At 54.5% G+C, this 27,360-nt stretch overlaps 1 long non-coding RNA gene across 30 annotated transcripts in view; it reads right to left on the reverse strand.

The window, feature by feature from the left end:
* Positions 1-2,364: 2,364 nt before the first annotated feature.
* The window catches only part of LOC103347521 (rho GTPase-activating protein 20), a 74,105-nt gene continuing 49,109 nt past the window's right edge, over positions 2,365-27,360 (reverse strand). For 6 of the 30 annotated variants that reach the window (XR_011378509.1, XR_011378515.1, XR_011378516.1 and 3 more), the window contains 12 exons: positions 24,711-24,794; positions 23,061-23,171; positions 21,412-21,522; positions 19,762-19,872; positions 18,100-18,222; positions 16,444-16,560; positions 14,782-14,904; positions 13,132-13,242; positions 11,509-11,592; positions 4,376-4,413; positions 3,645-3,739; positions 2,365-2,622 (listed from right to left, as the gene is read on the reverse strand). This is a non-coding gene — a long non-coding RNA (rho GTPase-activating protein 20). Of the gene's footprint in view, positions 2,623-3,644; positions 3,740-4,375; positions 4,414-6,785; positions 6,824-11,508; positions 11,593-13,131; positions 13,243-14,781; positions 14,905-16,443; positions 16,561-18,099; positions 18,223-19,761; positions 19,873-21,411; positions 21,523-23,060; positions 23,172-24,710; positions 24,795-27,360 lie in introns of all 30 variants that reach the window. The other 24 variants (XR_011378494.1, XR_011378495.1, XR_011378493.1 and 21 more) reach the window with 24 other exon arrangements.

Raw genomic sequence — 27,360 nt, forward strand, 5'->3', positions numbered from 1 at the left:
GGATATGAAGAGCTGCCTGTACATTTTAGTGGGCATTAAGCAGAATAGAACTACCACAAAACATGATCATTTACCACAGAATTTAAAATTTTCCAGAGAATACTGAAAGCACCAGTGTAATTCCAGGTAGTGGAAAAAATATAGGAGCCAAGGTCTAGTGAGTCCAAGTGTTTATCTGTAATAGGGAATAATCAGATGGAGCTGCAATATAGGAAAACTTTATGAAATTTGTGTGAGAAAAGATTTCCAATCTCCCCCCTGGTATATGGCTATGTAGCAATCAAAGGAAGTTGAGAAATACACAGTTGTCTTCTGGCCCCCGAGTGACCCAGTGAGACCAGAAGAATGACCCAACTGAGCTGGGCCTCCCTCAAAGCCATAATCATGTACAAATGACTACTGAAGCCAAGAAGTCACAGCGTAATTCTTTAGGTGAACAAAGAAAGAAGCGGACAGATCACTGGGTATGTCTTCTATAAACTAAGCAAAGTAATGTGCTCTGCGTGTGAGAACAAGATTTTACATCATTCACTGGATTTACAGATTCACTGATATGGGCCATCAGTAAAATATGTTTAAAACAATAGAGATTTCCAATGAGAGACCTGAGCCTGGATCAAGGTGCAGCTATTTTAGAGTAGGCCTCCATCTTGTAACTCGGGCCTGAACCCTAAGCCAAAAGCTCCTGAAAAGAGAATAAACTTCCCTTGCGATAAACTCCCCTAGCAACAGCCAATCAGCAGATAGCAGGGAAATGCCTAAAGTTCCAGGTGTCTTTTCAGGCAGTTAAGGTGCTTGATAACATCCCGAAACCCTGCGGTTTGCCACCTACACCCAAGCGGCTCAGACCCTATACTTTAGCCAATCATTTTAAAAAGCATCAACCCCAAAGCCATCTTACCACCTTTACTAGGTCCATTCCCACTCTTGGATGCACTAATCAATCAGAGAATTTATGGTGACTTAAGAATATTTCAGATGATTTTGCTTACAAAATTGTTGATGGAGCTCAGATGTTCTGAAAATTCCCATTGAGTTCTGGAATGTGATTTGCATATTGAAGGTTTATGGGCATCATTCGAAGGACTGTACTACTGAATTTTTCCTAAATGACTTTGCATTGATGAAAATAAGATAAGAATTAAAATCAAGAAGACATATATGGAAAGATGCTATGATTCACGTTTTGCTCTGGACACAGTATAATGCCAAATTTTCCTACATAACAAATTAGTGGAGTGTGATCATGGCACTCTACAGTCAGGTAACTGAGCTTACTCTCTTTTAAAAGTGGGTGGGAACTGAGAATCACTTATGTTCTTTATGTCTTCAAGTTATAATATTTCATTATTAATGTAAGATTTTCTGAAGATTCTTATAAAAGTAATATATGGTATAATGAACATCATCTTCAGGATATCCACAATATTGAAAATAGTTATTTGTCCAGGAGACATCAACCATTTCATAAATGGTATAAAAACATAAATGTCAAAATAGGAAAAAAATTAAAAATTACAAAACAAAAAATAAAAAGATAAAAAAAGAACAAAAGCCCCTCAAAATGAAAAATGAGAACATAAAACTCAAAAAAACATAGGGACTGGTACTGTGATCCAATGGGTTAACGCCCTGGCCTGAAGTGCCAGCATCCCAAATGGGCACCAGTTCAAGACCTGGCTGCTCCACTTTTGATCCAGCTCTCCACTATGGCCTGGGAAAGCAGTAGAAGATAGCCCAAGTGCTTGGGCCCCTGCACCTGCGTGGGAGACACAGGAAAAGCTCCTGGCTCCTGGCTTCAGATCAGCACAGCTCCGGCCATTGCAGCCAATTGGGGAGCAAACCACCAGATGGAAGACCTCTCTCTGCCTCTCCTCTCTCTGTGTAACTCTGACTTTCAAGTAAATAAATAAATCTTTAAAAAACTCAAAAAAATAGAATTAAAATGTGATTTGGTATGAACATGATTTTAAATACATTCAAAGGATTTTATGGTATGCATCTTTATCAAATTTTGATGATTTTAGAATATGAGCTTTCATGAACTTTCTGTGACTTCATGATGAAAAAAAAATGTATGAAAATGCTACCATGAAAAAAACTATGTGTGGGCTTAAATTTTTTGTGCCAATATCAGCTCATATTTTCATTCTGTTTTTATATATTTCACTGTATTCTTAAATACTGATTTTATAGTAACTGTTGCATGTCCCCTTGAATAATGGAATTGGAAATTCAAGACTGAAATGGGTTGAGCTGAAATTTTGGAATCAGATCATTCCATATTCCTTTTTGAGTAAGTTTGTGAAGTGTGAAGTGTACAACATGATTTCCACACAGTCAGAAAACATGACTCCTTTGAAGTCAGTTGCAAGCCAATTTGTTTATTTCTGGACAGAAAGAAAAATCTGTCAATTTTTTTTCTAAAAACACTCTTAGCTTCATGGTAGAGTGTAGGGAAATTAGTGATGTCCAGCTGTGAATATGCTACCACTGAATGAAATAAAATGATTCATTTTGGAGAGTTGGGCGGCCCCCTACTAGATGTGAGTTTTGCAGCTTGCTTTATAGGGTCGATTACTGTTGTTCCAAAGCACCAGATATGATGAGATGGTTCCATTTCTGTTGAAATAAAAAGTGAAATAATATTCTCAGATTCTGGAGATATCCCAATTCCTGATTAAAGAACTGCCCCTCAAGATTTCCCCTAAGAAATGAGGTAAACATCATTAAACCAATTAGACACACATGAGAAGGAACTGATAATACATGTCTCCAGGTTATGAACCAAACTTCACCCTGTAAAAAAAATTGCCTTTTGCCAATAATAACCTAGGTTTGCAGAGTGCTTGCTGGCACTACTGAGGAGAAGTTAAGAGGAAGCCCTGAGAAACCATGCCAATGGAGCTCTTGAGTAACAGCAGACAGAGGACACAGCTGTGCCCTGGAATCCTCTTCCAATGCAGGATTCCGGTCAATCGCCATACTTGACATGGGGTCAGATTCCAGGAGTGGCATTATTTATTTCACTGAAGATAAAACCTAAGTTTTCTTAGGACATATTCATAAAGTAAACTCAGTATGAGAGAGAGAGTGGCAAAAAAAGTACTTTAAAGCCAAGTGTCACACACTCATAAAGGAGTGTTTTCATGAGGTTTCTGAGACTTCATGCAGACAATTTAAGGAAAATATGTGTTATGAAAAAACCATAGATATTATACTTTCTGAACCCAACAAATCCCCACTCTTCATTTTTAGAAGATTTACCTTTATCTTTGAATACTCTTTGTGTACAAAGCATTGGAATTAACCCCTGATGAAGCAAAAGAATAAGGGCAGGTAAACTGAAAGGACCTGGTAGTTTGGAAAGTGTCCATTCAGTGTGCAACTGTGAACACACATGGAACCACTTGATGCACAATGGTTGTCTTGGTGTAGGGGCCTCTTGGGCAATTCTCTACTCAGGAATTCCATCCATTCTTGGACAGAAATTGAATGTGTCAAGCAAAAACAGAAAACTTGTGCAAGCAGTCCTTCCTGTGAGGTTAAATGAAGTGCATGGGGAAAAAACCCTAAGCAGTCATGGTAACTGTGCTCTTCTGTAACTCAGAAGTCAGAGGACAGTGCACTGGGTGGGCCCATACCAAGCGCAGGCTTGGCATCCTCTCCGGCTGGAGAATTCACTCGGTCATTATACTGGACACTGGTCTGGTCTGCAGTAGCAGGGTAATTTGTTCTGCTGAAGAAACACCAGGGAGCAGGAAAAATAATGTTAGGTGAGAGCATGATACACTCATGGTGTGGATTTCAGGAGGTTTCTGAGACAGCTTAGAGATAAGCTTATGAAAAGATACAACTGATGAGCAAATTGATACCTAGCGTAAATGCTTTGTTGGACCAAAACAACTTCCTATTGTACCTTGATTCTTATATTTTAGTTTTTGTCTTTGAATACCAAATTGTCTTGCAGCATTAGAACTACTTTTAATGAAGGCAAAGAAAAAAATGAAACAAACTTGTAGCTTGGAAAATGTGAATTCAGTGTTGTACTGCCAACAAGTGTGAAGAAAACATGAAGACTATGTAGTCTTAGTTTATGGGCCTCATGGGCAATTCTCTACCAAGGAAGTTCACCCACCAGGGGAAGAAACTGAAGATATTTCAAGCAAAGTTTAAAAACAAACATTTTGAAACAGTAGTCCTTAGTCTTATGTTAAGTAAAATACAGAGAAAAGAAAAGAAAATCTTAAGAAAAAGAGATCCTAACTCAGTTTTCCAGCCACTTGGAATGCAGAGGACAGAAGACATAGGTGGGCCCATCTAGGCTCAGGCATGGCATCCTGTGCCATTTCGAGATTTTGGCCATTCACCCTACCTGGTATTGTGTCAACAGCAGTGGTAGCATCAAAGCACCTGTTGAATGACAAACAAAAGTTGTCAAGATATTTCAGACAACAGACCCATCTCAACCATCTGATGGCAGCAAAAAAATTTGAAATCCAAGCAAATTGGCTCCTATTGTGGACTTGAATGAGTTTTCTGATACATCATTAAAATCAGTTTCTTAAAGTATGGATAATGAAAAAAAGCTCATAGTTTAATAATTTTAGAACAAAATTCTTGTTTAAATTCATTTTTAGTTTTTTCCCCCTTTATCCTTGACTATTATTTGTATCTTAACAATCGCAACTACTCTTTCAGAAGACAAAAAGATTATGATAAAAATCAAAGGTCTGGTAACTTGGAAAGTGCCCATTTGGTGTTTCTCTAGGAGTCAAGGATAGAATAGGAGGAATACAAAATGGAGTAGATGAGGTTAAGTGCCCCACGGGAAATTCCCTGGCAAGGAACTCCATGCTTCCTGCACAGGATCTGAAGAGTCCAAGCCAAGTTAGAAAACTTCTACAAACATTTCTGCACAATAATTCTTAGTGTAAAGTTAAAAGATTTGTACAGAAAGATAAAATCCTGGTGCTTTGGCACAGTAGGTTAACCCTCCACCTGCGGCGCCAGCATCTCATATAGGTACCGGTCCTAGTCCCAGTTGCTTCTCTTCTGGTCCAGCCCTCCACCATGGCCTGGGAAAGCAGTAGAAGTTGGCCCAAGTACTCTAGCCCCTGCACCCATGTGGAAGGCCTGGAAGAAGCTCTTGTCTGCTGGCTTTGGACCGGTGCAGCTCTGGCTAGTGTGGTCATTTGGGGAGTGAACCAACAGATGGAAGACCTTTCTCTGTCTCTCACTGTCTGTAATTCTACCTCTCAAATAAATTTTAAAAATCTTTAAAATAGAGAAAACCCCAAGGAATCAGGCCAGCTGTCCTCATAATAAGAAAAAGAGGAGAGAAAACATCAGTAGGCCCACTGCAAGGTTAGGCCTGATATCCTCTCCCAGTGGAAGATTTTTGTCAGTCACCATATTTGACACTGGGTGGGCTTCCCCTGGAGTGTCATTCATTCCATTGCAGAAAAAAATAAAGCTCTCCTAAAACATTTTCATAAGAGACTCATCTCAGTATCAGATAGTAATAACAAATTACTTTAAATACCAGCATCCTACACTTACAGTGGGGATTTTCATGAGGTTTCTGAGACTTCATGTAGAAAAGCTAAGGAAAATATATGTTCTGGGTTCATTTTTAGGTGTCTTATTTTACCTTTGAACACTATTTGTGTAGAAAGCACTGAAATTACCCTGCATTATGGCAAAGGCGTAAGGAGATACTGATACTATCTGGTAACACGAAAAGTGTCCATGCAGCGTGCAACTGTGAGGCAACGATAGAGTAACAATGCAAAACACTTTTCTTATTTTAGGTGCCTCTTGGGCAATTCTCTACCCAGGAATTCCGTCCATTCTTCATGCACAGAAACTGAGGATGTCAAACAACATTAGAAAACATGCGCAAGCATTCTAGAAAATGTAGTTCATACTGTGAGGTGAAATGAAGTTTATCGGGAAAAAATATCCTAAGGGATCATGTCAACTGTGCTCTCCAGTAACTCAGAAGACAGAGTACAGTAGACACGGGTGGTCCCATAGAAGGTCAGACTTCTCACCTTCTACCACTGGAGGATTTTGGTCAGTGAATATACGTGACACTGTTCTGGTTTGGAGTGGTGGGGGAAATTTCTTATGTTGAAGAAAAACCAGGAGTTATCTTAGTATATTTGAAGACAACATATTCATTTCAACATGGAGCAACAGTAAAAGAAAAAATATACTGAAACATAATACACCCATGATGTGGACTTCATGAGGCTTCTAAGAGGTAAGTTTATGTAAATACAATGAATGAAAACTTGATGCACAGGTTTAACAATCTGGGGGAGCAAAACAAGTCCTCATGCTAACTTCCTTCTTACATTGTTTAATTTTTGCCTTTGAATGCATTGTGTACTGACCGTTACACTACCCCTTGGTAAAGCCAAAGGAAAAGGATGGAAAAAAATGAAAGCAACTGGCAAGTTGGAACATTCCCACTCAGTGTACTCCAGCAAACAAATGATAGAAAAACAAGAAGCAAAACACTAGTCTTAGTTTAGATACCTCAATGACAATTCTCTACTAAAGTACTCCTTCCTGTGAGGAAACTAAGGTTTTCAAGCAAAGTGAGAAAACTCAAACAGATATTTTTGAAAAGTAGTCCCTAGTGTTAGGTTAAAGGAAGTGCATAGAAATGAAGAAAAATACTAAGGAATGATGCTAACTGAACTCTCAGTAACTCAGAATGCAGAGGACAGAAGGCTTCAGCTGCCATTGAAAATTTTTTTACTCTGTCATCATACCTTACACTGATTCGTACTCCAGGGTAGCATTAAATCACCTGTGGAAGGTAAATCAAAAGTTTTCTTAGGATATTTTCAGAACACAATCATTTTATCAACTGACAACAGGAAAACATTATTTGAACCCATAGAAATACATGCTCATAATGTAGATTTTCATGAGTTTTCTGACACAAGATAAACATAGGTTTATTTTTATTTATTTATTTTTGACAGGCAGAGTGGACAGTGAGAGAGAGGCAGAGAAAGGTCTTCCTTTGCCATTGGTTCACCCTCTGCTGCGGTCGGCGCACCTCGCTGATCCTATGGCAGGAGCTAGGTACTTCTGGTCTCCCATGGGGTACAGGGCCCAAGGACTTGGGCCATCCTCCACTGCACTCCCTGGCCACAGCAGAGAGCTGGCCTGGAAGAGGGGCAACCGGGACAGAATCCAGTGCCCCAACCGGGACTAGAACCCGGTGTGCCGGCGCTACAAGGTGGAGGATTAGCCTAGTGAGCCGCGGCGCCGGCCAGACATAGGTTTATAAAGATAGGTACAATGAGAAAGCGGCTCATAGATTTAATAATTCAGCAACAAAAATGCCAATTTCAAATATATCCTTAGATTCCTTATTTTTATCCTTAAATATCGTTTGTGACTTACCAATTGCAAACACCCCTCAATAAAGAAAAAGCCAGGTATAGACAAAAGGAAAGGATACGGTAACTTGGAAAGTGCCCATTCCGTGTTCTGCTGGGAGCCACACAGAGAACAACATGAAACAAAAGCTTTGCCTTAGATTAGAGCCCTCAAGGACAATCTCTGCTGAGCAATTCTATCCTTCCTGGAGAACAACCGAAGAGACCGAGTCAAGTTAGTGGTCACATGAACATTTTGAAAATGGATTCTTTGTGTAAACTTAAAGAAACTGTATGGAAGTAAGAAGAAATCCTAAGGAAATACACCAAAGTGCTTTTCAGTAACTAAGAAGATAAAGTGCAAAAGGAAAGTGTGGTCCCACTCTAGATTCGGGCTGAATATTCACACAGTGAAGATCATGGTCAGTCACACACCTTGACACTGATTGGATTTCCATTGTGGTGTTACTTATTCTGTTGATGGAAAGAACTAAGGCTGTCTAATGATGTTTTCAGAAAACAGACCCATATCAATATGCACATGGTGTAAAATAAATTATTTTACATCCCACCATGTTTAATTCATAATGATGATTGTCATGAACTTTATGGTACCCCAAAAAGAAGTAAAGGAAAATGCATGAGAACAAAACAGATAGATAGGAGAGTTGTTAAACAATTCCTATTTTAAATTTCTTCAAGATGTTTTATTTGTATTTGAACAGCAGCTGAGAACAAAGCATCAGATGACCTTAGGCTATAGCAAAGGGGTAAAGATAGACAATCGCCAAGTTTCTGGTAACTTGCAAAGTGCCCATAGAATGTGCAGCTGTTGGCCAGTGAGAGATGATGCGCTTCCACATGACGGTCTTTTACAGGTGTCACATGGGCAAATCTCTATCGAGGAAATACGTCCTTCCATGGCAGAAACTAAAGGTTTCAGGAACATTAAGAAAACATAGCCAAACGTTCTGGGAAAAGCAGCTCTCAGCATTATCTTGAAAGCATGGCAGACATACTGAAGAGGAGTTCTCAGAACTTATGCCACATGAAATCTTCAGCATCTCATAGATCAGAGGACATAAAACATATGGACCCCTACTGAGCTGAGGCATAGTATCATTTGCCACTGGAAGGCTCTGCTCAGTCACCATGCCTGATTCTGGGTTTGACTCCAGTGAGACTATCATACTTCCTGTGGAAGAAAAAACAAAAGTTGCCTAAGCAGATTTTCAGATGCAGATCCAACTCCATGTCAGAAAGCAGGAACAGAAGTGATCTCCAACCCAAACAACACATTCTCATAATGTGGATGTGCACAAGTTTTCTGAGACATAATAAGGGTAAGTCTACAAAAATCCAAATTAGGAGAAAATGGGGAGATGTTGTCATGTTTTGAGAGAAAAACAACTGGCAAGGTGAAAATCATTCTTAGAGGTTTATGTCCTTGGCAATCATTTGAGTTTAAAGAATTTCCCTTCCACTTGGAGAAAATGAGACAACAGTCATAGATGAAAAGAAAGGATCCAGTAATTCAGAAAGTGCTCTCTCCATGTCCCAGTGGGAGCCACGAAAGAACAATATGATGCACAACCCACTGTCCTAGTACAGGAGCCACATGGATAACTCCATCAGGGATCGGGTCCCTCCTGGACAGCAACTGAAGACTTAAATTCAACATGACAAAGTCATGCAAATATTTAGGCAAGTTTATCCTTCATGGAGGGCTCCAGAAATGTAGATAGGATGCGACAAGCTACTAAGCAACCATGCCGACTCTTCAGTAAAGCAATAGACAGAATACAAATGACACGGTTGACACATGCCAAGCTCAGGCATGCCCTTCTCTTCGCATGGAGGATTTGGACCAAGTATATGTGTGGCAATGGTTAGGATTTCCAAGTTGGTTAGATTGACTCCGCTGCAGATATACCTAAAAGTGTCTTCGGATAGGTTGAGAAAACACACTCAACCTGCTATTACAAGCAAATCAATGATTTGACATCCCAGCAAATGGCACTCAAAATCAACACTTTCTGGAGGTTTCTGAGACATCATAAACTAAGAATCAACTACATATCAGAAGTACCAAATGCAAAGCTAGAATACTACAAGGAAAAAAGTGTGTGGCACGTGGTGGTATAGAACTTGTGTACCAAGCATTGCAGTGACCATAAACAGCTGCAAAAGCATAAGGAGAGAGAAACTGAACATCTTTGTGATCTTGGGAAGCACATACTGAGTGTAGAGCCACAGGAAGCAAACTGGCTGTCTCAGTAAATGTGCCCCAGGGGCAATGTTGTACCTAGGAACTCTATCCTTCCAGGCCAGAACATCAAAGGTTTCCAGCAACCTAAGAAACACAAAGGAAAAATGGAAAAAGCAACCCCTAGTGTTCAGAGAAAGGATCAGCAGAGAATATCAAAGGAACTTGTAAGGCATTCTGGTATTTGAGCACATCAAGTGCTCAAGAGAACAGAGGTTAGAACAGAAGTGTACCCAAAGGGAGACTGGTGCTAGCATCATTGGACACATTTGGAGTTTGATCAGTTATCAGACCATCCTAAATGTCAGATTCCCATGTAATCATCAGGTCTTTCGGTAAGGGAAAGAAAATAAGTCCTCGGTGATTTTTCACATCAGAGAGGAATAAAATCAGTATTTCTGAAACACAGAGATGAACACACTCACAATGGATGTTCCTGACAATTCTGACTCATGTTCCTGTACATGCAAACATGCATTATGGGAAATGGCTCATGGATTTCAAACAGCTAGAGTAAAATCATTTCCTGCGCTCCATTGATTCTTAAAGGTTTTCTTTCTGTCCAGGGACATATCTTGATACTCCTAATTGCAAAGACAATTCCAGACAGCCAAAGAATAGAGAAAGATGTAATGAGAGATCTGGTAACATACAAATGGCACAAATGGTGTCTACCTGGGAGACAAGTAAAGTCACAGGTAGTCTAAGAGTGTTTTTTAGTTTGGTACCATCTCAGACAATATCTGAAAAATTTTCTACTATATTTACAAATGTTCTAATGGGGAACACAGGAATGGAACAACATGCAAATATAGGTGCAGGTTGGCTCCACTGCACACTGGAGCATTAGGTTCAGCGAGAAGACTTGACACTTGATTAGAGTTCTGCTATTATTTCATCCATGGAAGGATCCAGGCATACTGAACTGAGTGACTGAGAAGACAGATTTCATTCAGCATTAGTATAGAGTAACAAAAAATAACTTCCTAACTAAAGAGTAAGGAAGAAAAACTAAAAGGCTCTGCGAACATTCAAAAATGCCGAGTCGTTATGCAGCAGTGTTCAGCCAATGATAGGACTCACGAGGACAAAAGGCAGTCATGGAGGACACGACTTGCACACGAGCACTTCTACACTGAAGAAACGCATCCATGTTAAGCAGAAGGATGAAGATTCCAAAACAGGTAGAAAACACAGACATATTTTCAGAAAAAGGAGACACTTAGCAATAACACTCCACCACAAAAATGTCACGTCAAAAAGGAACAACAGCAGTAACTCTAAAGCACAAACCACACATGAGCCAAACAGATTGTTCCTAAGTTCAAATGGGGGCGCTACAAGTTTGGGGACAACGATCTGTAACAAGATTACAGAGACCACAGAACGTACAAAAAACCAGAATGAAACAGAAAATCTTGGATTCACAGAAAGAGGTCACTGAGAAAAATGTCCTGAATCATGGCAAATTACAGGAAACAAAGTACATATTACAGTGCAAAGGCAAAATGGGCACAGAGAGAGAGAGAAAACTGTACCACTCAGAGACAAAAAAAAAAAAAAAAAAGGAAACCTTTAAGGAAGGTGAAGAAAATCGAAGCAAAAGAGACTGAAAAAGCAGCGTTAAAGGCAGTTCAAACACTGGAGGAAAAAATGAAAGATCTATGTAAGCAAAAGACAGAGAAATCCTAGGTCACAGGACACCTTCTGGTAACAAGGAAGCACTTTGCAGAAGCTTCCCAGTCCCGGAGGCAATAGGAAAGCCCGTTCTCGCTCAAGGAGCCCCGGCAACCCAGCGGGCACCCAGGGGCAGAGGACACAAGGCACACGGGCCCCTACCGTGGTCGGGGTCAGCCTCGGTGCTAGGAGTCACTGTTGGGAGCGGCACGTCCAGAACAGGTTCCCGGGTGCCAGGCTGGGCGTCTGCGGAAGAAGAAGAGACATCACGCACTTGGCCTGAGTGAGGGTCTTTGCCGACAACACACCTGCCTCCGCCTAGGAAACCAGGCAGAGAAATGTTCTCCCGGCCCCACACCTCCCGACGCCTCATGTGGGTGGGTGCCTAGGTCAGTGCGGAGACAGCACGGGCGCCTGCCTGCCTAGGCCACAAAGAGTCCCGACCAAGGGAAACTGGTGGCACCGGGGCCAGGGCGAGGGCCCGCAGCAGGGCGCGCCGTCCCCCCTCGTGCGTTGGGCCGCGCAAGGCCTTGGTGCCACCCCACCCTCCAAGTGGGTTCCCCTCCTTGGCCAGGGCTGGCGGGCTAAGAGCGGCCCTTGCCTTCCACACGGCAAGGCGACGAGGAAGGGGAAGTGAAAGGATCCAGGAACCAGGCAAGGGCCACCTCCGGGTTCCAGGGGCAGCCAAGAAAGAACCTGACGGCACCCAGACCCCTGTCTCAGGGGAGGGGCCTGGTGGGCACACCTCGAGCAATCCTCTGGGCCCTCCAGGACGGCAACGGAGCACCGTGTCCGGCACGGGCTCAGTCCAGCCAGGCCCCGCTGCACGGCTCCCCGCATGGGGGCGAGAGGGGAGAAAAGCGGACGGAGCAACCGCGCCCTCTCTCATCTGCGCCCACTCAGGGCACGGAGGACAGACGGGCCCGCGTGGCTGGCTCCACACACCAGCCCGGGTCTGGTCTGGGCCACGAGCGCACGACTGGGAACTGGCCCATCCAGGACACTGGGTCAGATTCTCCTGGTGGCCCGCCGGACTACAAGGCAGACAACTCCCCAGCTGCCTGGGGGCACGGCACGGGTCCAGAACACGCTCGTGCCAGCGTCAGAGGGCACATCGAGGACTTGTCCTCAGGCAGCGGCCACGCCTCCTGGACGCTGTCCCGGGAGCTCGGAGACCAGCCAACGCCAAGAGGAAGGCAAGGACGTCTCAGGAGAGGCAGAGGCACAGAGCACCACCCTCGCGGAGCCCAGCGTGCCCGCGCCTAAGTCCGCTGCGCACACTGGGCCACCAGGGGCAATGGGGCACTCCACGCCGGGTCCCATGAGGCTTCTGCACTCGCAGCCTCCGTGGCCACGCCAGGCATGCGGGCCGGGAGTGCTGCACCAGACCCCCGGGGTCATGGCGGGAGCAGACGTGGGGGGCGGGGAAGCCTACGCCCCTCCCGCACGGGTTAGCAGACCACCACGCAGAGAAACGGACAACCTGCGGACAGGCCCAGGCAGCGTGCAGCCAACCAGAGAACCCGGGAGGACACACGGCCCCGTCTCGGAGCGCCGGACTCGCACCGCGGCCCCTCCCTCCCCAGGGAGCACATCCTTCCCGGGCAGAGCCCCGAGGACGTCCCCGCAGCTCCAGAGCACAGGCCAGCATTTCGGGACAAGGAATCGCATGGCGACACCTTCCCGGTCCCGGAGGCAATAGGAAAGCCCGTTCTCGCTCAAGGAGCCCCGGCAACCCAGCGGGCTCCCAGGGGCAGAGGACACAAGGCACACGGGGGCCCCTACCGTGGTCGTGGTCGTGGTCGTGGTCGTGGTCGTGGTCAGCCTCCTCGGTGCTGGGAGTCATGGTTGGGAGCGGCACGTCCGGAACAGGTTCCCGGGTGCCGGGCTCGGCGTCTGCGGAAGAAGAAGAGACATCACGCACTTGGCCTGAGTGAGGGTCTCTGCCGACAACACACCTGCCTCCGCCTAGGAAACCAGGCAGAGAAATGTTCTCCCGGCCCCACACCTCCCGACGCCTCATGTGGGTGGGTGCCTAGGTCAGTGCGGAGACAGCACGGGCGCCTGCCTGCCTAGGCCACAAAGAATCCCGACCAAGGGAAACTGGTGGCACCGGGGCCAGGGCGAGGGCCCGCAGCAGGGCGCGCCGTCCCCCCTCGTGCGTTGGGCCGCGCAAGGCCTTGGTGCCACCCCACCCTCCAAGTGGGTTCCCCTCCTTGGCCAGGGCTGGCGGGCTAAGAGCGGCCCTTGCCTTCCACACGGCAAGGCGACGAGGAAGGGGAAGTGAAAGGATCCAGGAACCAGGCAAGGGCCACCTCCGGGTTCCAGGGGCAGCCAAGAAAGAACCTGACGGCACCCAGCCCCCTGTCTCAGGGGAGGGGCCTGGTGGGCACACCTCGAGCAATCCTCTGGGCCCTCCAGGACGGCAACGGAGCACCGTGTCCGGCACGGGCTCAGTCCAGCCAGGCCCCGCTGCACGGCTCCCCGCATGGGGGCGAGAGGGGAGAAAAGCGGACGGAGCAACCGCGCCCTCTCTCATCTGCGCCCACTCAGGGCACGGAGGACAGACGGGCCCGCGTGGCTGGCTCCACACACCAGCCCGGGTCTGGTCTGGGCCACGAGCGCACGACTGGGAACTGGCCCATCCAGGACACTGGGTCAGATTCTCCTGGTGGCCCGCTGGACTACAAGGCAGACAACTCCCCAGCTGCCTGGGGGCACGGCACGGGTCCAGAACACGCTCGTGCCAGCGTCAGAGGGCACATCGAGGACTTGTCCTCAGGCAGCGGCCACGCCTCCTGGACGCTGTCCCGGGAGCTCGGAGACCAGCCAACGCCAAGAGGAAGGCAAGGACGTCTCAGGAGAGGCAGAGGCACAGAGCACCACCCTCGCGGAGCCCAGCGTGCCCGCGCCTAAGTCCGCTGCGCACACTGGGCCACCAGGGGCAGTGGGGCACTCCACGCCGGGTCCCATGAGGCTTCTGCACTCGCAGCCTCCGTGGCCACGCCAGGCATGCGGGCCGGGAGTGCTGCACCAGACCCCCGGGGTCATGGCGGGAGCAGACGTGGGGGGCGGGGAAGCCTACGCCCCTCCCGCACGGGTTAGCAGACCACCACGCAGAGAAACGGACAACCTGCGGACAGGCCCAGGCAGCGTGCAGCCAACCAGAGAACCCGGGAGGACACACGGCCCCGTCTCGGAGCGCCGGACTCGCACCGCGGCCCCTCCCTCCCCAGGGAGCACATCCTTCCCGGGCAGAGCCCCGAGGACGTCCCCGCAGCTCCAGAGCACAGGCCAGCGTTTCGGGACAAGGAATCGCATGGCGACACCTTCCCGGTCCCGGAGGCAATAGGAAAGCCCGTTCTCGCTCAAGGAGCCCCGGCAACCCAGCGGGCTCCCAGGGGCAGAGGACACAAGGCACACGGGGGCCCCTACCGTGGTCGTGGTCGTGGTCGTGGTCGTGGTCGTGGTCGTGGTCGTGGTCAGCCTCCTCGGTGCTGGGAGTCATGGTTGGGAGCGGCACGTCCGGAACAGGTTCCCGGGTGCCGGGCTCGGCGTCTGCGGAAGAAGAAGAGACATCACGCACTTGGCCTGAGTGAGGGTCTCTGCCGACAACACACCTGCCTCCGCCTAGGAAACCAGGCAGAGAAATGTTCTCCCGGCCCCACACCTCCCGACGCCTCATGTGGGTGGGTGCCTAGGTCAGTGCGGAGACAGCACGGGCGCCTGCCTGCCTAGGCCACAAAGAGTCCCGACCAAGGGAAACTGGTGGCACCGGGGCCAGGGCGAGGGCCCGCAGCAGGGCGTGCCGTCCCCCCTCGTGCGTTGGGCCGCGCAAGGCCTTGGTGCCACCCCACCCTCCAAGTGGGTTCCCCTCCTTGGCCAGGGCTGGCGGGCTAAGAGCGGCCCTTGCCTTCCACACGGCAAGGCGACGAGGAAGGGGAAGTGAAAGGATCCAGGAACCAGGCAAGGGCCACCTCCGGGTTCCAGGGGCAGCCAAGAAAGAACCTGACGGCACCCAGCCCCCTGTCTCAGGGGAGGGGCCTGGTGGGCACACCTCGAGCAATCCTCTGGGCCCTCCAGGACGGCAACGGAGCACCGTGTCCGGCACGGGCTCAGTCCAGCCAGGCCCCGCTGCACGGCTCCCCGCATGGGGGCGAGAGGGGAGAAAAGCGGACGGAGCAACCGCGCCCTCTCTCATCTGCGCCCACTCAGGGCACGGAGGACAGACGGGCCCGCGTGGCTGGCTCCACACACCAGCCCGGGTCTGGTCTGGGCCACGAGCGCACGACTGGGAACTGGCCCATCCAGGACACTGGGTCAGATTCTCCTGGTGGCCCGCCGCACTACAAGGCAGACAACTCCCCAGCTGCCTGGGGGCACGGCACGGGTCCAGAACACGCTCGTGCCAGCGTCAGAGGGCACATCGAGGACTTGTCCTCAGGCAGCGGCCACGCCTCCTGGACGCTGTCCCGGGAGCTCGGAGACCAGCCAACGCCAAGAGGAAGGCAAGGACGTCTCAGGAGAGGCAGAGCGCCGAGCCCCACCCTCGGGAGCCCAGCGTGCCCGGCTACGTCCGCTGCGCCACTGGACCAGTGGGACTCCCAGCGGACCGATGAGGCTGACCTCGAGCCACGAGCCACGACCACGAGCCATGGGCGGAGGCTGCACAGACCACGGGGTAGGGGGCCCCCGTGTGGGCCCTTGGGTGCCTCTGCCCCTGCCCGCTGGGTTGCGGGCTCCATGAGCGAGAACGGCTTCCTATTGCCTCCGGGACCGGGAAGGTGCAGCCATGCGATTCCTTGTCCCGAAACGGCTGGCCCGTCTCGGAGCTGCGGGACTCCTCGGGCTCTGCCCGGGAAGGATGCGGACTCGCACCGCGGCCCCTCCCTCCCCAGGGAGCACATCCTTCCCGGGCAGAGCCCCGAGGACGTCCCCGCAGCTCCAGAGCACAGGCCAGCGTTTCGGGACAAGGAATCGCATGGCGACACCTTCCCGGTCCCGGAGGCAATAGGAAAGCCCGTTCTCGCTCAAGGAGCCCCGGCAACCCAGCGGGCTCCCAGGGGCAGAGGACACAAGGCACACGGGGGCCCCTACCGTGGTCGTGGTCGTGGTCGTGGTCGTGGTCGTGGTCGTGGTCAGCCTCCTCGGTGCTGGGAGTCATGGTTGGGAGCGGCACGTCCGGAACAGGTTCCCGGGTGCCGGGCTCGGCGTCTGCGGAAGAAGAAGAGACATCACGCACTTGGCCTGAGTGAGGGTCTCTGCCGACAACACACCTGCCTCCGCCTAGGAAACCAGGCAGAGAAATGTTCTCCCGGCCCCACACCTCCCGACGCCTCATGTGGGTGGGTGCCTAGGTCAGTGCGGAGACAGCACGGGCGCCTGCCTGCCTAGGCCACAAAGAGTCCCGACCAAGGGAAACTGGTGGCACCGGGGCCAGGGCGAGGGCCCGCAGCAGGGCGCGCCGTCCCCCCTCGTGCGTTGGGCCGCGCAAGGCCTTGGTGCCACCCCACCCTCCAAGTGGGTTCCCCTCCTTGGCCAGGGCTGGCGGGCTAAGAGCGGCCCTTGCCTTCCACACGGCAAGGCGACGAGGAAGGGGAAGTGAAAGGATCCAGGAACCAGGCAAGGGCCACCTCCGGGTTCCAGGGGCAGCCAAGAAAGAACCTGACGGCACCCAGCCCCCTGTCTCAGGGGAGGGGCCTGGTGGGCACACCTCGAGCAATCCTCTGGGCCCTCCAGGACGGCAACGGAGCACCGTGTCCGGCACGGGCTCAGTCCAGCCAGGCCCCGCTGCACGGCTCCCCGCATGGGGGCGAGAGGGGAGAAAAGCGGACGGAGCAACCGCGCCCTCTCTCATCTGCGCCCACTCAGGGCACGGAGGACAGACGGGCCCGCGTGGCTGGCTCCACACACCAGCCCGGGTCTGGTCTGGGCCACGAGCGCACGACTGGGAACTGGCCCATCCAGGACACTGGGTCAGATTCTCCTGGTGGCCCGCCGCACTACAAGGCAGACAACTCCCCAGCTGCCTGGGGGCACGGCACGGGTCCAGAACACGCTCGTGCCAGCGTCAGAGGGCACATCGAGGACTTGTCCTCAGGCAGCGGCCACGCCTCCTGGACGCTGTCCCGGGAGCTCGGAGACCAGCCAACGCCAAGAGGAAGGCAAGGACGTCTCAGGAGAGGCAGAGGCACAGAGCACCACCCTCGCGGAGCCCAGCGTGCCCGCGCCTAAGTCCGCTGCGCACACTGGGCCACCAGGGGCAGTGGGGCACTCCACGCCGGGTCCCATGAGGCTTCTGCACTCGCAGCCTCCGTGGCCACGCCAGGCATGCGGGCCGGGAGTGCTGCACCAGACCCCCGGGGTCATGGCGGGAGCAGACGTGGGGGGCGGGGAAGCCTACGCCCCTCCCGCACGGGTTAGGAGACCACCACGCAGAGAAACGGACAACCTGCGGACAGGCCCAGGCAGCGTGCAGCCAACCAGAGAACCCGGGAGGACACACGGCCCCGTCTCGGAGCGCCGGACTCGCACCGCGGCCCCTCCCTCCCCAGGGAGCACATCCTTCCCGGGCAGAGCCCCGAGGACGTCCCCGCAGCTCCAGAGCACAGGCCAGCGTTTCGGGACAAGGAATCGCATGGCGACACCTTCCCGGTCCCGGAGGCAATAGGAAAGCCCGTTCTCGCTCAAGGAGCCCCGGCAACCCAGCGGGCTCCCAGGGGCAGAGGACACAAGGCACACGGGGGCCCCTACCGTGGTCGTGGTCGTGGTCGTGGTCGTGGTCGTGGTCGTGGTCGTGGTCAGCCTCCTCGGTGCTGGGAGTCATGGTTGGGAGCGGCACGTCCGGAACAGGTTCCCGGGTGCCGGGCTCGGCGTCTGCGGAAGAAGAAGAGACATCACGCACTTGGCCTGAGTGAGGGTCTCTGCCGACAACACACCTGCCTCCGCCTAGGAAACCAGGCAGAGAAATGTTCTCCCGGCCCCACACCTCCCGACGCCTCATGTGGGTGGGTGCCTAGGTCAGTGCGGAGACAGCACGGGCGCCTGCCTGCCTAGGCCACAAAGAGTCCCGACCAAGGGAAACTGGTGGCACCGGGGCCAGGGCGAGGGCCCGCAGCAGGGCGCGCCGTCCCCCCTCGTGCGTTGGGCCGCGCAAGGCCTTGGTGCCACCCCACCCTCCAAGTGGGTTCCCCTCCTTGGCCAGGGCTGGCGGGCTAAGAGCGGCCCTTGCCTTCCACACGGCAAGGCGACGAGGAAGGGGAAGTGAAAGGATCCAGGAACCAGGCAAGGGCCACCTCCGGGTTCCAGGGGCAGCCAAGAAAGAACCTGACGGCACCCAGCCCCCTGTCTCAGGGGAGGGGCCTGGTGGGCACACCTCGAGCAATCCTCTGGGCCCTCCAGGACGGCAACGGAGCACCGTGTCCGGCACGGGCTCAGTCCAGCCAGGCCCCGCTGCACGGCTCCCCGCATGGGGGCGAGAGGGGAGAAAAGCGGACGGAGCAACCGCGCCCTCTCTCATCTGCGCCCACTCAGGGCACGGAGGACAGACGGGCCCGCGTGGCTGGCTCCACACACCAGCCCGGGTCTGGTCTGGGCCACGAGCGCACGACTGGGAACTGGCCCATCCAGGACACTGGGTCAGATTCTCCTGGTGGCCCGCCGCACTACAAGGCAGACAACTCCCCAGCTGCCTGGGGGCACGGCACGGGTCCAGAACACGCTCGTGCCAGCGTCAGAGGGCACATCGAGGACTTGTCCTCAGGCAGCGGCCACGCCTCCTGGACGCTGTCCCGGGAGCTCGGAGACCAGCCAACGCCAAGAGGAAGGCAAGGACGTCTCAGGAGAGGCAGAGGCACAGAGCACCACCCTCGCGGAGCCCAGCGTGCCCGCGCCTAAGTCCGCTGCGCACACTGGGCCACCAGGGGCAGTGGGGCACTCCACGCCGGGTCCCATGAGGCTTCTGCACTCGCAGCCTCCGTGGCCACGCCAGGCATGCGGGCCGGGAGTGCTGCACCAGACCCCCGGGGTCATGGCGGGAGCAGACGTGGGGGGCGGGGAAGCCTACGCCCCTCCCGCACGGGTTAGGAGACCACCACGCAGAGAAACGGACAACCTGCGGACAGGCCCAGGCAGCGTGCAGCCAACCAGAGAACCCGGGAGGACACACGGCCCCGTCTCGGAGCGCCGGACTCGCACCGCGGCCCCTCCCTCCCCAGGGAGCACATCCTTCCCGGGCAGAGCCCCGAGGACGTCCCCGCAGCTCCAGAGCACAGGCCAGCGTTTCGGGACAAGGAATCGCATGGCGACACCTTCCCGGTCCCGGAGGCAATAGGAAAGCCCGTTCTCGCTCAAGGAGCCCCGGCAACCCAGCGGGCTCCCAGGGGCAGAGGACACAAGGCACACGGGGGCCCCTACCGTGGTCGTGGTCGTGGTCGTGGTCGTGGTCGTGGTCAGCCTCCTCGGTGCTGGGAGTCATGGTTGGGAGCGGCACGTCCGGAACAGGTTCCCGGGTGCCGGGCTCGGCGTCTGCGGAAGAAGAAGAGACATCACGCACTTGGCCTGAGTGAGGGTCTCTGCCGACAACACACCTGCCTCCGCCTAGGAAACCAGGCAGAGAAATGTTCTCCCGGCCCCACACCTCCCGACGCCTCATGTGGGTGGGTGCCTAGGTCAGTGCGGAGACAGCACGGGCGCCTGCCTGCCTAGGCCACAAAGAGTCCCGACCAAGGGAAACTGGTGGCACCGGGGCCAGGGCGAGGGCCCGCAGCAGGGCGCGCCGTCCCCCCTCGTGCGTTGGGCCGCGCAAGGCCTTGGTGCCACCCCACCCTCCAAGTGGGTTCCCCTCCTTGGCCAGGGCTGGCGGGCTAAGAGCGGCCCTTGCCTTCCACACGGCAAGGCGACGAGGAAGGGGAAGTGAAAGGATCCAGGAACCAGGCAAGGGCCACCTCCGGGTTCCAGGGGCAGCCAAGAAAGAACCTGACGGCACCCAGCCCCCTGTCTCAGGGGAGGGGCCTGGTGGGCACACCTCGAGCAATCCTCTGGGCCCTCCAGGACGGCAACGGAGCACCGTGTCCGGCACGGGCTCAGTCCAGCCAGGCCCCGCTGCACGGCTCCCCGCATGGGGGCGAGAGGGGAGAAAAGCGGACGGAGCAACCGCGCCCTCTCTCATCTGCGCCCACTCAGGGCACGGAGGACAGACGGGCCCGCGTGGCTGGCTCCACACACCAGCCCGGGTCTGGTCTGGGCCACGAGCGCACGACTGGGAACTGGCCCATCCAGGACACTGGGTCAGATTCTCCTGGTGGCCCGCCGCACTACAAGGCAGACAACTCCCCAGCTGCCTGGGGGCACGGCACGGGTCCAGAACACGCTCGTGCCAGCGTCAGAGGGCACATCGAGGACTTGTCCTCAGGCAGCGGCCACGCCTCCTGGACGCTGTCCCGGGAGCTCGGAGACCAGCCAACGCCAAGAGGAAGGCAAGGACGTCTCAGGAGAGGCAGAGGCACAGAGCACCACCCTCGCGGAGCCCAGCGTGCCCGCGCCTAAGTCCGCTGCGCACACTGGGCCACCAGGGGCAGTGGGGCACTCCACGCCGGGTCCCATGAGGCTTCTGCACTCGCAGCCTCCGTGGCCACGCCAGGCATGCGGGCCGGGAGTGCTGCACCAGACCCCCGGGGTCATGGCGGGAGCAGACGTGGGGGGCGGGGAAGCCTACGCCCCTCCCGCACGGGTTAGGAGACCACCACGCAGAGAAACGGACAACCTGCGGACAGGCCCAGGCAGCGTGCAGCCAACCAGAGAACCCGGGAGGACACACGGCCCCGTCTCGGAGCGCCGGACTCGCACCGCGGCCCCTCCCTCCCCAGGGAGCACATCCTTCCCGGGCAGAGCCCCGAGGACGTCCCCGCAGCTCCAGAGCACAGGCCAGCGTTTCGGGACAAGGAATCGCATGGCGACACCTTCCCGGTCCCGGAGGCAATAGGAAAGCCCGTTCTCGCTCAAGGAGCCCCGGCAACCCAGCGGGCTCCCAGGGGCAGAGGACACAAGGCACACGGGGGCCCCTACCGTGGTCGTGGTCGTGGTCGTGGTCGTGGTCGTGGTCAGCCTCCTCGGTGCTGGGAGTCATGGTTGGGAGCGGCACGTCCGGAACAGGTTCCCGGGTGCCGGGCTCGGCGTCTGCGGAAGAAGAAGAGACATCACGCACTTGGCCTGAGTGAGGGTCTCTGCCGACAACACACCTGCCTCCGCCTAGGAAACCAGGCAGAGAAATGTTCTCCCGGCCCCACACCTCCCGACGCCTCATGTGGGTGGGTGCCTAGGTCAGTGCGGAGACAGCACGGGCGCCTGCCTGCCTAGGCCACAAAGAGTCCCGACCAAGGGAAACTGGTGGCACCGGGGCCAGGGCGAGGGCCCGCAGCAGGGCGCGCCGTCCCCCCTCGTGCGTTGGGCCGCGCAAGGCCTTGGTGCCACCCCACCCTCCAAGTGGGTTCCCCTCCTTGGCCAGGGCTGGCGGGCTAAGAGCGGCCCTTGCCTTCCACACGGCAAGGCGACGAGGAAGGGGAAGTGAAAGGATCCAGGAACCAGGCAAGGGCCACCTCCGGGTTCCAGGGGCAGCCAAGAAAGAACCTGACGGCACCCAGCCCCCTGTCTCAGGGGAGGGGCCTGGTGGGCACACCTCGAGCAATCCTCTGGGCCCTCCAGGACGGCAACGGAGCACCGTGTCCGGCACGGGCTCAGTCCAGCCAGGCCCCGCTGCACGGCTCCCCGCATGGGGGCGAGAGGGGAGAAAAGCGGACGGAGCAACCGCGCCCTCTCTCATCTGCGCCCACTCAGGGCACGGAGGACAGACGGGCCCGCGTGGCTGGCTCCACACACCAGCCCGGGTCTGGTCTGGGCCACGAGCGCACGACTGGGAACTGGCCCATCCAGGACACTGGGTCAGATTCTCCTGGTGGCCCGCCGCACTACAAGGCAGACAACTCCCCAGCTGCCTGGGGGCACGGCACGGGTCCAGAACACGCTCGTGCCAGCGTCAGAGGGCACATCGAGGACTTGTCCTCAGGCAGCGGCCACGCCTCCTGGACGCTGTCCCGGGAGCTCGGAGACCAGCCAACGCCAAGAGGAAGGCAAGGACGTCTCAGGAGAGGCAGAGGCACAGAGCACCACCCTCGCGGAGCCCAGCGTGCCCGCGCCTAAGTCCGCTGCGCACACTGGGCCACCAGGGGCAGTGGGGCACTCCACGCCGGGTCCCATGAGGCTTCTGCACTCGCAGCCTCCGTGGCCACGCCAGGCATGCGGGCCGGGAGTGCTGCACCAGACCCCCGGGGTCATGGCGGGAGCAGACGTGGGGGGCGGGGAAGCCTACGCCCCTCCCGCACAGGTTAGGAGACCACCACGCAGAGAAACGGACAACCTGCGGACAGGCCCAGGCAGCGTGCAGCCAACCAGAGAACCCGGGAGGACACACGGCCCCGTCTCGGAGCGCCGGACTCGCACCGCGGCCCCTCCCTCCCCAGGGAGCACATCCTTCCCGGGCAGAGCCCCGAGGACGTCCCCGCAGCTCCAGAGCACAGGCCAGCGTTTCGGGACAAGGAATCGCATGGCGACACCTTCCCGGTCCCGGAGGCAATAGGAAAGCCCGTTCTCGCTCAAGGAGCCCCGGCAACCCAGCGGGCTCCCAGGGGCAGAGGACACAAGGCACACGGGGCCCCTACCGTGGTCGTGGTCGTGGTCGTGGTCGTGGTCGTGGTCAGCCTCCTCGGTGCTGGGAGTCATGGTTGGGAGCGGCACGTCCGGAACAGGTTCCCGGGTGCCGGGCTCGGCGTCTGCGGAAGAAGAAGAGACATCACGCACTTGGCCTGAGTGAGGGTCTCTGCCGACAACACACCTGCCTCCGCCTAGGAAACGAGGCAGAGAAATGTTCTCCCGGCCCCACACCTCCCGACGCCTCATGTGGGTGGGTGCCTAGGTCAGTGCGGAGACAGCACGGGCGCCTGCCTGCCTAGGCAAAAAAGAGTCCCGACCAAGGGAAACTGGTGGCACCGGGGCCAGGGCGAGGGCCCGCAGCAGGGCGCGCCGTCCCCCCTCGTGCGTTGGGCCGCGCAAGGCCTTGGTGCCACCCCACCCTCCAAGTGGGTTCCCCTCCTTGGCCAGGGCTGGCGGGCTAAGAGCGGCCCTTGCCTTCCACACGGCAAGGCGACGAGGAAGGGGAAGTGAAAGGATCCAGGAACCAGGCAAGGGCCACCTCCGGGTTCCAGGGGCAGCCAAGAAAGAACCTGACGGCACCCAGCCCCCTGTCTCAGGGGAGGGGCCTGGTGGGCACACCTCGAGCAATCCTCTGGGCCCTCCAGGACGGCAACGGAGCACCGTGTCCGGCACGGGCTCAGTCCAGCCAGGCCCCGCTGCACGGCTCCCCGCATGGGGGCGAGAGGGGAGAAAAGCGGACGGAGCAACCGCGCCCTCTCTCATCTGCGCCCACTCAGGGCACGGAGGACAGACGGGCCCGCGTGGCTGGCTCCACACACCAGCCCGGGTCTGGTCTGGGCCACGAGCGCACGACTGGGAACTGGCCCATCCAGGACACTGGGTCAGATTCTCCTGGTGGCCCGCCGCACTACAAGGCAGACAACTCCCCAGCTGCCTGGGGGCACGGCACGGGTCCAGAACACGCTCGTGCCAGCGTCAGAGGGCACATCGAGGACTTGTCCTCAGGCAGCGGCCACGCCTCCTGGACGCTGTCCCGGGAGCTCGGAGACCAGCCAACGCCAAGAGGAAGGCAAGGACGTCTCAGGAGAGGCAGAGGCACAGAGCACCACCCTCGCGGAGCCCAGCGTGCCCGCGCCTAAGTCCGCTGCGCACACTGGGCCACCAGGGGCAGTGGGGCACTCCACGCCGGGTCCCATGAGGCTTCTGCACTCGCAGCCTCCGTGGCCACGCCAGGCATGCGGGCCGGGAGTGCTGCACCAGACCCCCGGGGTCATGGCGGGAGCAGACGTGGGGGGCGGGGAAGCCTACGCCCCTCCCGCACGGGTTAGGAGACCACCACGCAGAGAAACGGACAACCTGCGGACAGGCCCAGGCAGCGTGCAGCCAACCAGAGAACCCGGGAGGACACACGGCCCCGTCTCGGAGTGCCGGACTCGCACCGCGGCCCCTCTCTCCCCAGGGAGCACATCCTTCCCGGGCAGAGCCCCGAGGACGTCCCCGCAGCTCCAGAGCACAGGCCAGCGTTTCGGGACAAGGAATCGCATGGCGACACCTTCCCGGTCCCGGAGGCAATAGGAAAGCCCGTTCTCGCTCAAGGAGCCCCGGCAACCCAGCGGGCTCCCAGGGGCAGAGGACACAAGGCACACGGGGGCCCCTACCGTGGTCGTGGTCAGCCTCGGTGCTGGGAGTCATGGTTGGGAGCGGCACGTCCGGAACAGGTTCCTGGGTGCTGGGCTCGGCGTCTGCGGAAGAAGAAGAGACATCACACACTTGGCCTGAGTGAGGGTCTTTGCCGACAACACACCTGCCTCCGCCTAGGAAACCAGGCAGAGCAATCCTCTGGGCCCTCCAGGATGGCAACTGTGCACCATGTCCGGCACGGGCTCAGTCCAGCCATGGCCCGCTGGACGGTTCTCTTCCCAGGGAAACTAGCGGGATTGGGGTTGGGTTTGGGCCTGTGTCAGGTTCGAGTAGTTGGGTCGCTCATAGTTTGATTTCACCCCACTCTCCATTTTGTTTGGCCACCTGTACAGTGTCTAAAGGGCTCAAGCCATGTGGAGACCCTCATGCACCAGTGGTGTATGTACGCTCTGGGTGTAATGGGAAGTACAATTTGTAATCTCAGTTAACCTGACTAGCATTCTGGCACTCTTTTCCCAGGAGACACGTCCTTCCTGGGCACATATCCAAGGTTCCTTCACAGCTTGAGAGCAGAGGCACTTATTTCTTGAGAAGGAATCACTTTGCAACAAATCGGAACGTTAAAGAGCATGTGAAATGAAAGGATGCAGGAACTTGCAAGTGCCACCTTGGTGTTCCAGTGGGAGCAAAGAACCTTATTTCACCCAGACCACAGTCCCCTCTGAGGGGCTACGTGAGTATACCTCTAGGAATTCTCTGGTCCCTGCAGGACACTACTGCCAACCCCAGTTCTCATGAACCATGTTCTGCACATGCTTAGTCATGTCACTCCCTCGTTGACGCTCCCGCCATGTGGGAGAAATTCTTATGCAGCTGCACAATCTCCTCTGTGTTCACTCACAGGGCAGAAGGCAAGCGTGGCCGCACCGCTGTTTGGTCCGGTCTTTTTCCCTAGTGGAGGATTGGGGCCTGTCCCATTCAGGGCACTCTTTGAGGCTCATGTTGGGTTCATGTACTCCATGTCAGACAAATCTCAAAGTGTTTAGGCATGCTTTAAGAACACACTCATTCCAGCAGCAGAGATCAAATCCATGACTTCACGTCAGGCAACAGCCATGCTTCGTGGACACGTTTCCCGGGGTTCTGAGACCAGCCGAAGCAAAAAAAAAAAAAAAAAATGATTGTCATGTTGGGTTTCAAACTCCATAGAAAACAAATATAAATGTCTTAGGCAGGATTGGGGAACCCACTCGTTCCATGTTTCAATTAGTGCATCTCTTTTCAGGCGGTAACACTGTAAGTCACAGATGTAATGAAATTTCTTTTAACTATCATTTGTCTATTTGTTGTGCTAGGGAGCCAACAAAGTACAATATGATGCCCAGTTCACTTTCTTAGTAGGGATCCTGGTGACAGTCTCTGTGAATTAATCTTTTCCCTCCTTCACTGCAACTGAAAACCTCAAGTGCCATTAGCCTTGCCCTCACATAATTGGTAAATTCAGTATTTGGTGGATGGCTCCAAGCATTTAGGGATGAAAGGTGAAAATGCAAAACCACCATGCCATCTCTCTAATTCAGTATCTCAGTTGTCAGAGAAAAGCAGCATGTCTGGGCATAGAAATGTTTCTTCATTTCTCCTCTTTATGAATTAGTTTTTATTGAAAAGAGTTCATGGTTTAGCCAAATGCAGGGTTAGCACTTGGATTTTTGCTTTGTGTTGGAGTGAAGCTGCTCTAGGAGTCTAGGCTCTCAGCGTTCATCAACGTTCATCAATGGTAACTGTGTCTATGAGTGTTGCAGTGGTATAGTCTGCTGCAGTTCGTAAGGATAGAAGTTGGGCTTGAGCTGAATATGGGTTTCTTTATCTGTATATCTTTGGTGCACCGAGAGTTCAATTTCAGTCTTGCCAGAGAGTGTGACAGCCAGGACCTTGTTCTTGGTGCTGAGAGAGACAAAGTTGACCTCCCCCTTGTCCTACTGGCAAGCCTTGATGATTCCAGTGATTATGGAACCAATTCCTGTGACTATACAGATGGGCCCTTCCTCAGGTCATTTCTGTGCTAAGAATTGCCCTTCCCCTTTCAGAAAAGTAAGAGGATAGGCATAGATGAAATGAAAAGATCCAGTAATTAGGGAAATGGCCAGTATCCCGGTGAGAGCCAAGGAAAATGTGCCACTTTGCTAACCCACTGTCTTGGCATAGAGACAACAAGGGTGACTCACTCTCTAGGCATTTTATCCCTCCTGCACAGCAAAAGACGACTTCAATCCAAGTTAGGAAAGTTGCTCAACCATTTCGGCAAGTTAGTTCTTGAGGAGGTTTCAAGGAATTTTAGGAAAGATGGGATAAAATCCTCAAAAACCCTGACAACTGTTATTTTCAGTAACTCAGAAGACAGAGGACAAATGACATAGGTGGGCTCATTCCATGCTTAGTCTTGGTCTCCTTGCCCAGTGAAGGAAGTGTTTGTGCCAGTCACACTCCCAGACACTGGGTCCAATTCTCAGGTAGATTTTATTTAATCCATTTAAGAAAAATCTACAGTTGTCTTGGGATAACTTTGGAAAACAGACCCTATGAGAGGTCAAGGCAACGATTTAACACCCCAGCATCAGGCAATCATCATGGAGATTTCCTTGAGGTTTCTGAGACCTCGTGAAGGAA

Source organism: Oryctolagus cuniculus, chromosome 8, assembly GCF_964237555.1.
Source record: "Oryctolagus cuniculus chromosome 8, mOryCun1.1, whole genome shotgun sequence".
Lineage (NCBI taxonomy): Eukaryota > Metazoa > Chordata > Mammalia > Lagomorpha > Leporidae > Oryctolagus > Oryctolagus cuniculus.